Here is a 9784-nt window from a genome sequence, read left to right as displayed (position 1 = left end):
TGAAATGATGCTTAATTTCTATATTCTTAGCTCCAGAATAATGCACATGATTCTTTGAAAGGTATATAGCACTAGTATTGTCAAAAATATTTGAATAAGTGTTAAAGATAATTCATAGTCACCCAGTTGATGAGACCAAAGTAATTGCGAACAACATTGTCCAATGCAAATATACTCTGACTCAGTTGTAGATAATGGAACTGAGCATTGTTTCTTGTAGTTCCAGGATATTAATGCCTTTCCCAGTAATTGACATGTTCCACTGGTGCTTTTCCTGTCTTCTTTATCACCAGCAAAATCCGCATCTGAAAAACCTTCAAGTTTAAAATTGTTAGATCGTGGATACTATTATCCGCTTCATTGCTGTTAGATGCGATTCCTTAGGAGCTGACTGAAACCTGGAACATTTACACACACTGCACATGATATCCAGTCGACTAGCAGTTAGATAAAGTAAAGAGCCAACCATTCCATGATATTTTGTTTTATCCACTGAATTTCCTTTCTCGTCTTTGTCAAGACTTGTTGATGGGTTCATTGGTGTACCAATTGCTTTAGCATTGCTCCTGCCGAATTTTTGAATCAATTCCTTTGTGTATTTGGTCTGAGAGATAAAAGTTCCCTCCTCAGATTGTTGAATTTGAAGTCCAAGGAAAAATGTGAGTTCTCCCAGCATACTCATTTCGAACTCACTCTGCATGAGATTAGCAAATTCCTTGCACAAGAGATAGTTAGCACTTCCAAAATTAATATCATCAACATAGACGTGGATAATGAGACTACCTCCAGATGATTTTTTGATAAATAATGTAGTATCTACTTTACCTCTTATGAATGCATGATCAATTAGGAATGAACTAAGCCTTTCGTACCAGGCTCGAGGAGCTTGTTTGAGTCCATACAGGGCTTTAGTCAACTTATACACATGGTAAGGAAAATGTGAGTTCTCAAAGCCAGGAGGTTGTTTTACATATACCTCCTCATTAATAATTCCATTTAAGAAAGCACTTTTAACATCCATTTGAAATAGTTTAAAACCTTTAAAGGGTGTATATGCAAGAAGAATACGTATTGATTCTAACCGTGCTACAGAAGCAAAGGTTTCATCATAGTCGACTCCTTCTTGCTATGAATAGCCTTGAGCTACTAATCTGGATTTGCTTCTGACTATTCCATCCTCATTCAACTTGTTTCTGAATACCCATTTGGTTCCAACAACAATAGTATTTGTTGGCTTAGGTAACAGTTCCCAGACTTGATTCTTGTCGAATTGATCGAGTTCATCCTGCATAGCTTGTACCCAGCTGGAGTATTTTAAGGCTTCATCAACTTTCTTTGACTCGATTTGAGAGATAAGTGCAATATTGCCTTTTTCCTGAGAGCTCCCATGGCTTTCATTCCTTCTCTTGGATCCCCTATGATAAATTTTTTAGGGTATTCCGGTTCGCTTCTCCATTCATTTGGTCAAGTTCCAGTTACAGGAGTAGTTTAATCTTTTTGTGGTTCAGTATGGTTGCTATCAGGTTCACTAGTCGACTCTGTGACTATGTCTATACTGTCAGTTGACTTTTGTGACTTGTTTGTCTGTGGAGCCTTTTGACTAACATCTTTATCACCTGAAATAATTTCTTTCTCTTCCGTAGTGTTATTATCATCAAATATAACATGCACTAATTCTTCTACAGATAAAGTACATTTGTTATAAATTCTAAAGGATCTACTATTAATAGAATAACCGAGAAAAATATCTTCATCACTCCTTGGATAAAACTTTCCAATGTTGTCCTTACCATTGTTATGGATAAAATATTTGCTCCCAAACGGATGAAAGTAGCCTATATTAGGCCCTTTACCTTTTCATAATTCATATGGAGTCTTCTTCAAGATAGGTCTTATGAGACATCTATTGAGGATATGAGATGTTCTGCTTACTGCTTCTTCCCAAAAAAGATTTAGCAATGAATGTTATAGTATCATTGTTCTGGCTATATATTGTAGAGTTTGATTATTGCGTTCAACTATCCCATTTTGTTGGGGTGATCTCGGGGCTGATAAATTGTGGGTATATCCTTAGTTATTGCAAAAATCTTCAAAGACTCCACTTTCAAATTCTCCTCCATGGTCACATTGAATAGTTGAGATGAGATACCCTTTTTCTCTTTCGATTCTTTTGTAGAGAATCTCAAAAAATTTTAAGGCTTCATCTTTATGAGATAAGATAATCACCCATGCAAAACGTGAGTAATCATCAACAATAACAAAAGCATATCATTTACAATGCTGGCAGTTTTGGTGGGTCCAAACAAGTCCATGTGAAATAATTGTAAGGGCTTGGTTGTGGACACAATGTCTTTGGGTTTGAAAGAGTTTCTAGTATGTTTACCAATCTGACATGCATCACATACATGATTTATAGAGAAATTGAGTTTGGGAAGTCCAATAACTAGATCATGCTTGGAGAGATTTTCAATTAGATGCATGCTTGCATGACTAAGTTTTTTATGTTATAGCCATGGATCATCAGATATGGATGCCAAGAAGATATGACTATCTAGATCTTCGATGCAATCAAGAATGTATACATTTCTATACCTTTTTCCTGGGAGAATGATTTTACCTAACTCATCTTCAATGGCACATCATGTCTTCTTGAATTTAACTTCATATCCCGAATCACATAGTTGACTTATGCTCAAGAGATTTTAGTTGAGTCCATCAACAAGGTATACTTCTGTAATAACACAGTTATTGCTGAATGGAACTGTGCCAGTACCAACGATCTTTCCTTTTGAATCACAAAATTTGAAATTTCCTCCATTTATATTTTTTACTTCTTTAAACGGATTTTTGTCACCCGGCATGTGACTGGAACACGCACTGTCTAAATACCATTTTCCTTTACGACTCTTTCAGTGGTGTTCCTGCAAAATATAATTATCACCTTTTTCAGGTACCCAAGCTTCCTTGGGTGCTTGTTGGTTAGTTCTATTCGAATCAGGGTTATTTTTGGGTTTCCAAATCCATGCTGAAACATTAGACTTACGAAATCTACAGAAAGAATATTTATGTCAACCTTGATATAGTAATGACACAGAGGGGTTGATCCAGTTTTTGATCTACCACTTGTATTAGTACTTGTGGACTCAGTTCTAACAGACACCCAAATCCAATTACAGAGTGACTTTCCAAACAAGCCCTTAAAATTTCAAATTCAATTTAACTTCTTCCGGAATCTCTAATATTTCCTATTCGCATAAAACTTATAGCATTTATGAACCTTTGTTTCTAAATTCGGTAATAAGTAGTACTCCTCAGTTTACTTTTAGTTGTTTACTTTTGACTTTGCACTTTTTTTAAGAAAAAAAAAAATAAACTATGTATTTTATAGAGTATTTTACAGTTTTACTCATGTCACGACCCAAATCCTAACCTGTCGTGATAACGCCTATCGTGGTACTAGGCAAGCCGGCATTTACGAATAACTCCCACACTTTTAACAAAAATAGATTTAAAGCAGTTTAAATAGCAACTTCTCATAACAGGATAGAAAGATCCCAAAACACAACGCGGAAAAATAACTCCTAAATCGGGGTGTCATAGAGTACATGAGCATCTAAATGTCACAAGTCTGGGATACACTGTCTAGTCTGAAACCAAATACAATAAAAGGAAAGATAGGGAAGGAGAAAGAAGGATTGCGATCGTCGGGCAACGACCTCGAATTATCCAAAGGTCAACTGTGCAAAGTATCAACACCCACCGTGTCCAGAAATACCTGGATCTGCACAAGAAGTGCAGGGTGTAGCATGTGTACAATCAACTCAATAAGTAACAAGACTAAATAAAGAACTGAAGATAGTGACGAGCTACACAGTTATAGTTAAGTTTTAGTAGTCTCAACACAGGAAAATAGGCACGCTTTCAAATCTGGCAATTTAAGTCAAATCAGTTTATACATGTCAAGTTCAAGTAAAACCGGATGTAATATCTCTCAGAAATTTTAAAGCAGTGATATATGGCAACTAAGTGCAACAATAATGAAATCAATGCAGCCTCTCAGTGCAACAATCACTTAGTCCTCCCATTCACTTTAACCTCAAAATCGCTCATTCCTCATAGTCACTCATTCCTCTCAATCGCTCGGCACTCGCACTCATTAGGTACCTGCGCTCACTGGGGGTGTGTACAGGCTCCGAAGGGGCTCCTTCAGCCCAAGCGCTATATCAAGCCCATCATGGTATAAATCAATAAAACATGATGTAGCGTGCAGCCCGATTCCATAAATATCCTCACAGACAGGCCCTCGGCCTCACTCAGTCATCAACCTCTCCAGTCTCTCGAGCTCTCAGTAATCATGAAAATCAGCCCAAACAGCAATGATAAGATGTATCAACAAGGAAATAATAAAGACTGAGATATGATTTGCGAGTAAAACTGAGAATGAGTACAAACAACAATTAGCAGGTAATTCAATGTGTAACATGGCCTCTATGGGTCCCAACAGTACCAACACATAGCCTTAACATGATTTCTAACATGATTTACAGTCAAATTTCTTTAACACATGGAGAGCATATAGCTAACAACAAGTTATTCAACTTTATAGTTTCATGGAATGGACCAAGTCACAATTCCTACGGTGCACGACCACACGCCCATCACCTAGCATGTGCGTCACCTCCAAACCAATCACATAACATAAAATTCGGGGTTATATACCCTCAGAACCCGATTTTGAACTGTTACTTACCTCAATCCGAGCAAATCTCTACTCCAACATACCTTTGCCTCTCGAATCGGCCTCCAAATGCCTCGAATCTAATCACAAGCAATATGATACAATCAACACGGGCTAAAGGAATCAATTCCATAAAAAAATACGAGATTATAAATCAAAAATCCGAAATTGGCTAAAAGCCGGTCCCTGGGCCCATATCTCGAAATCCAAAAAAAGTCATAAAACCCGAAAGTCCATTCACCCACGAATCTAACCATACCAAATTCATCAAAATCTAACATTAAATCGCCACTCAAATCCCCAAAATTAACTCTCCAAATCCCTAGCCTCAAACCCCCAAATTACACCTCAAAAACACACAAACTAGGTGAGAAAATCAATGCGGAAACAAGATTATTGTTCAAGAACGAGCTCAAGTGACTTACCTCAAGAATCTCCTCAAAAACCCTCTCAAAAATTGCCTAAGACCGAGCTTGGAATGTTAAAATGAAGCCAAAATCGCGATCCCTTGTATTTATCATTCTGCCCAGCACTTCCGCTTCTGCGGACACTTAACCGCATCTGCCGTGTCACAGAACCGACCGAAATTCCGCTTCTGCGGTAAAACACTGGAGCTGGGCCTCAGCTTCTGCGGTCCCTTCCCCGCATCTGCGCAACCGCAGGTGCGGAACAGCCCATCGCACATGCGCAAACGTTCGCTTCTGCGCCATCACCCCACTTCTGCGACCACGCAAGTGCAGGAGAATCTTCGCACCTTCGACCACAGTTCACCAGTCCAAAATTCGCCTCTGCGCCTCCCAGCTCGCACCTGTGAGCTCGCATCTGCGGTGCCCACTCCGCAGGTGCGATTACACCAGCAGCTGCAAATTTTCAGCAATCCGTTAAGTTCAAAACTTGGTATGTTAACCACCCGAAATCAATTCGAGGCCCCCGGGACCTCAACCAAACATACCATCAAGTCCCAAAATATTATACGAACTTAGTCGAACCTTCAAATCACCTCAAACAACATCAAAACACGAATCGCACATAGATTCAAGCCTAATGAACTTTGAAACTTTCAATTTCTACAATCGATGCCGAACCTATCAAATCACATCCTATTGACCCCAAATTTTGCACACAAGTCACAACTGACACCATGGACCTACTCCAACTTCCGAAATCTCAATCCGACCCCGATATCAAAAAGTCTACTCCCGGTCAAACTTCCCAAAAATTCAACTTTCGCTATTTCAAGCCTAATTCCACTACGGACCTTCAATTCACAATCCGTACATGCTCCTAAGTAGAAAATCACCCAACGGAGCTCACGGAACTATCAAAACTCCATTCCGGAGTCGTTTACACATAAGCCAACATCCGGTCAACCATTTCAACTTAAGCTTTCCATTATGAGACTAAGTGTCTCAATTCATTCTCAAATCCTTCCGGACCCGAACTGACTAACCTGGTAATTCGTATAACAGCTATAAAGCACAAAAGGAGCAGTAAATGGAGGAATGGGGCTACAACTCTCGAAATGATCGGTCGGATCGTTACAACCCATAATAATGATAGCATTTCCATTAGTCTTGGAAAGAGATTTGAGGAATGAATAGTTAATGATAAGGGTAAAATAGGAAAAAAGTTTGTCTTTATCATGATTTAGTATAGTGGACAAGTAAAAGTGAACGAAGGGAGTAACAATAAGCATTTGAAATCTAGCTTCATTTTAAATTTTAGGAAGAAATTACTAATTAACTATGAATAGCTTCTATGAAGAGTAAAAATTATAGACAACATTATTCTTGGTGACAATTCTAATGAATTAGCTTAAGAGACATTAATGAAGTCTCCTTAACATATGGAGAGAATATACTTGATGCCACTTATTAACTTAAAGGTACCATGCAAATAGATGATGCTAGCCTAACTCCAAAACCAACAACTTTTCTACAAACTCTTCTATCCAACAAATACCTATCACCAACGCTTAGTAATCAACAAAATTCAATCATTACAACTGACATCTCTAATGAAATCATTCAAAACAATATTGATGAGGACACTTTTATTCCAATTACTTCCAACGATAAATCACGTTTGTATGAATCTTGGAAATATTCGGTAATAATAAAGGTCTTTGGAAGAAGGATTGCACATCACATACTAAGGAACAAGCTCCTAGCTTTATGGAAGCCAACTGAAGATCTTCCTATCATTGATCTAGGATCTGACTTTTTTCTTATCAAATTTCAAAAGGAAGAGAATATGATTAAGGCTCTACATGGAGGACCATGAGTTATACTAAACCACTTTCTATTAGTTCGAGAATAGGAGCCCAAATTCATAGCATCATTTACACAGCTTACTTACTCAGCCATCTGGGTTCGCCTACCTGAATCCCGACTGAATTTTATGTTTTGGAAATATTACAAAGGGTTGGCTCTAAATTAGGACAATTGTTAAAGGTCGACACATGTACTTCAAAAACTACAAGGGAAACGTACGCATGTATTTGCATTGAAGTACCCTTAGAAAAACCTCTAAAAACACATATACACATAGGAAATCATAGGCAAACACTTCTCTATGAGGGACTTAATCTACTCTGCACAAGTTGTGGAAGATTTGGTCATGCAAAAGGAAGCTGCTCCGCCGTTACACAACTACCACTAGAACAAACTACAAAAAACAAAGCTGCAACATCCTCTACGATGCAAAACACTGATCAAACACAAGAAAGGGAAAGGAAAACAGTCAACTTTACAAGGAAAGCTAATTACACATACAAGAGCACTACCACCACCACAAGTAAGGCGGCTACAGTGGGGGCGCAACCTCTGGAGCAACCTATGACAGGTAAGTCTTCAAATCCTACTAGGCCACATTTGGGCCAGCTAACCTTTCCTAACTCACTCGTCCTTAAAAAGCCCAATAAAGAAATCCTTAACATTGACCCATTAGCTGACTTGGGACAAACTATAGATGAGGATGATCAAATGTGTACAAGCCCAACAAAACCTGGCCCAAGTAGGGAATACATATCATCTCCAACAGAGCAAGCGATGTTGCAGCCCTTTCTTTCCCAATCAACACAAAGCATATCCCCATAGCCGTTTTTGTTGATTGGGCAAGAAATCCCTCTTGAACCAATGAAAAGCTCAATAACCCTACTACTGAATTTCTCAATCCACCATCTCAATCTTTGCCTTGCTTAACTGACCAGCACACGCTTCCTAATATACCACATACACATTAACCTTCCTTTCTACCTAACAGCCCATTCATATCCCAAGGCCAATCCTTAATAGACAAATCCTTAGTTCCCTTACACAATTCAGCCACCTCTATATTACAGCTAAGCAAAAATCAGGAAAAATTGCATGCTACAGTACCCTACAATACCAAAGAACATAGGCCTCCTCAAGTACCATGCAAACAACATGATTACAATTTATGTGAAGACCTGTATAGCACTTCTAACAATTCCAATACACTGTCGTCTTCTCCAACACATGCACCCATTGAATACTTATAAACAACGACAACCATAGTTCTCAAATTATACCAGAACTACTACTGCCTTCAAAAATCCCTACCACTACCCAAAATACTTCTGCAGATACAAAGTATGCAGAGACAAACTTTTCCGGCCAACCACCAAAATACATACCTAAGAGAGATCCACAACAACAATCAGTTCTTCCACCTCCCAAGGCTAACCATGCAGGGTCCATAGCTACTACACATTACAACTCCACTGATCTACACATCTCAACCGATGACAATGGACCAAATACTTCAATCGTGGTTGGAGATGGGCCTGCAGGGTTATGCCCTGATTTTCACTATGGAGCTGAACAATCAGGAGGTTGTCCTACTAGTCCAAAACCCCACTCACTTGGCAGAGATAGTAATGGAGGGAATACGACTAGGCATGGAGGCATACACTCAGAATCAGCGGTACACAACACAGAGTCCTCTCATGCTAGAGCATCAACCATCTACTTCAACTTCACACCGGTGGTCGTATCCCATGAGTTCGATGAACCCACATGTGAATCCAACAATAAACCTTCTGCCTTTCTACCCTCCTCATCACATGGGGCAGGTGTATGCTCCTTGGTTCCAGCCACTCAACTCTTTTAATCCCCTATCTTCCTACTCGAGTCCACTCAGTCCATTAGAAACTCTAACACCACAGGAAAGCCCACCACAGACACCACCACCATCTCCAAATGCACTAGATATCCAAACAAGGCTAGAACTAGCAGAGATACTAACAGAGATGAGGGAGACAAGAACAAAATTTTTGTGGCTAAAGGGAATCCAGCTTTACAACCTCAAAGAGCAGTACGAAAAAAAGTTTATTCTCAAATGTCCTCCAGAGCTAATAACATGCTGTTTAAGTTTTCGTCTAACAACAAATCGCGAAGTAGGGAAATATGCCATGGTAATAATTCCGACTCTTCGTCAGAATCCTCAGTTAGTGAGTCTGGAACAGACAACAGTTCCTGTTGTCAATCCGATGACTCCAAGTTCACTAGGTCCAGTTAACAACTCTAATTCTTATATGAATTTCATAGTCTGGAACTGTAGAGGATCACACAATCCTGAGTTTAGACGACACATTAGGTCACTATTGGATAATTATAGGCCAATGCTAGCTATTTTGCTAGAAACACACATGCAAGACCATACAAGGCTTCGTGAAGATTTCCACTTTACACATATGTCCCATGTGTCTGCTAATGGTCTTATAGGTAGTCTTGTAGTGTTGTGGAATGAGGATCGTATCAATGTGCATGAGATGAGGATTTCTAAAAAAGAAACACATTGCCTTGCCCAGGTATGTCCCACTAAACCTAAATGGATACTATCTCTAATTTACTCTAGCAATTATTACAAATTACGTAATATATTTTGGAATAGTTTAATGAATTTGCATGATACTATTAATATGCTTTGGTTGATTGAGGCGGGCGGGGGGGGGGTGGGGGTTAGGGGGCTTTAATGAAGTTAGTAGGTAGTAGTAGTAACGTACGGTAAAAGTTAAACGGG

The sequence above is a fragment of the Nicotiana attenuata genome, chromosome 6, assembly GCF_001879085.1.
Source record: "Nicotiana attenuata strain UT chromosome 6, NIATTr2, whole genome shotgun sequence".
In the NCBI taxonomy this organism is placed as follows: Eukaryota; Viridiplantae; Streptophyta; class Magnoliopsida; order Solanales; family Solanaceae; genus Nicotiana; species Nicotiana attenuata.
The sequence above is the reverse complement of the archived record's forward strand: the minus strand, read 5'-3'. Positions refer to the sequence as shown.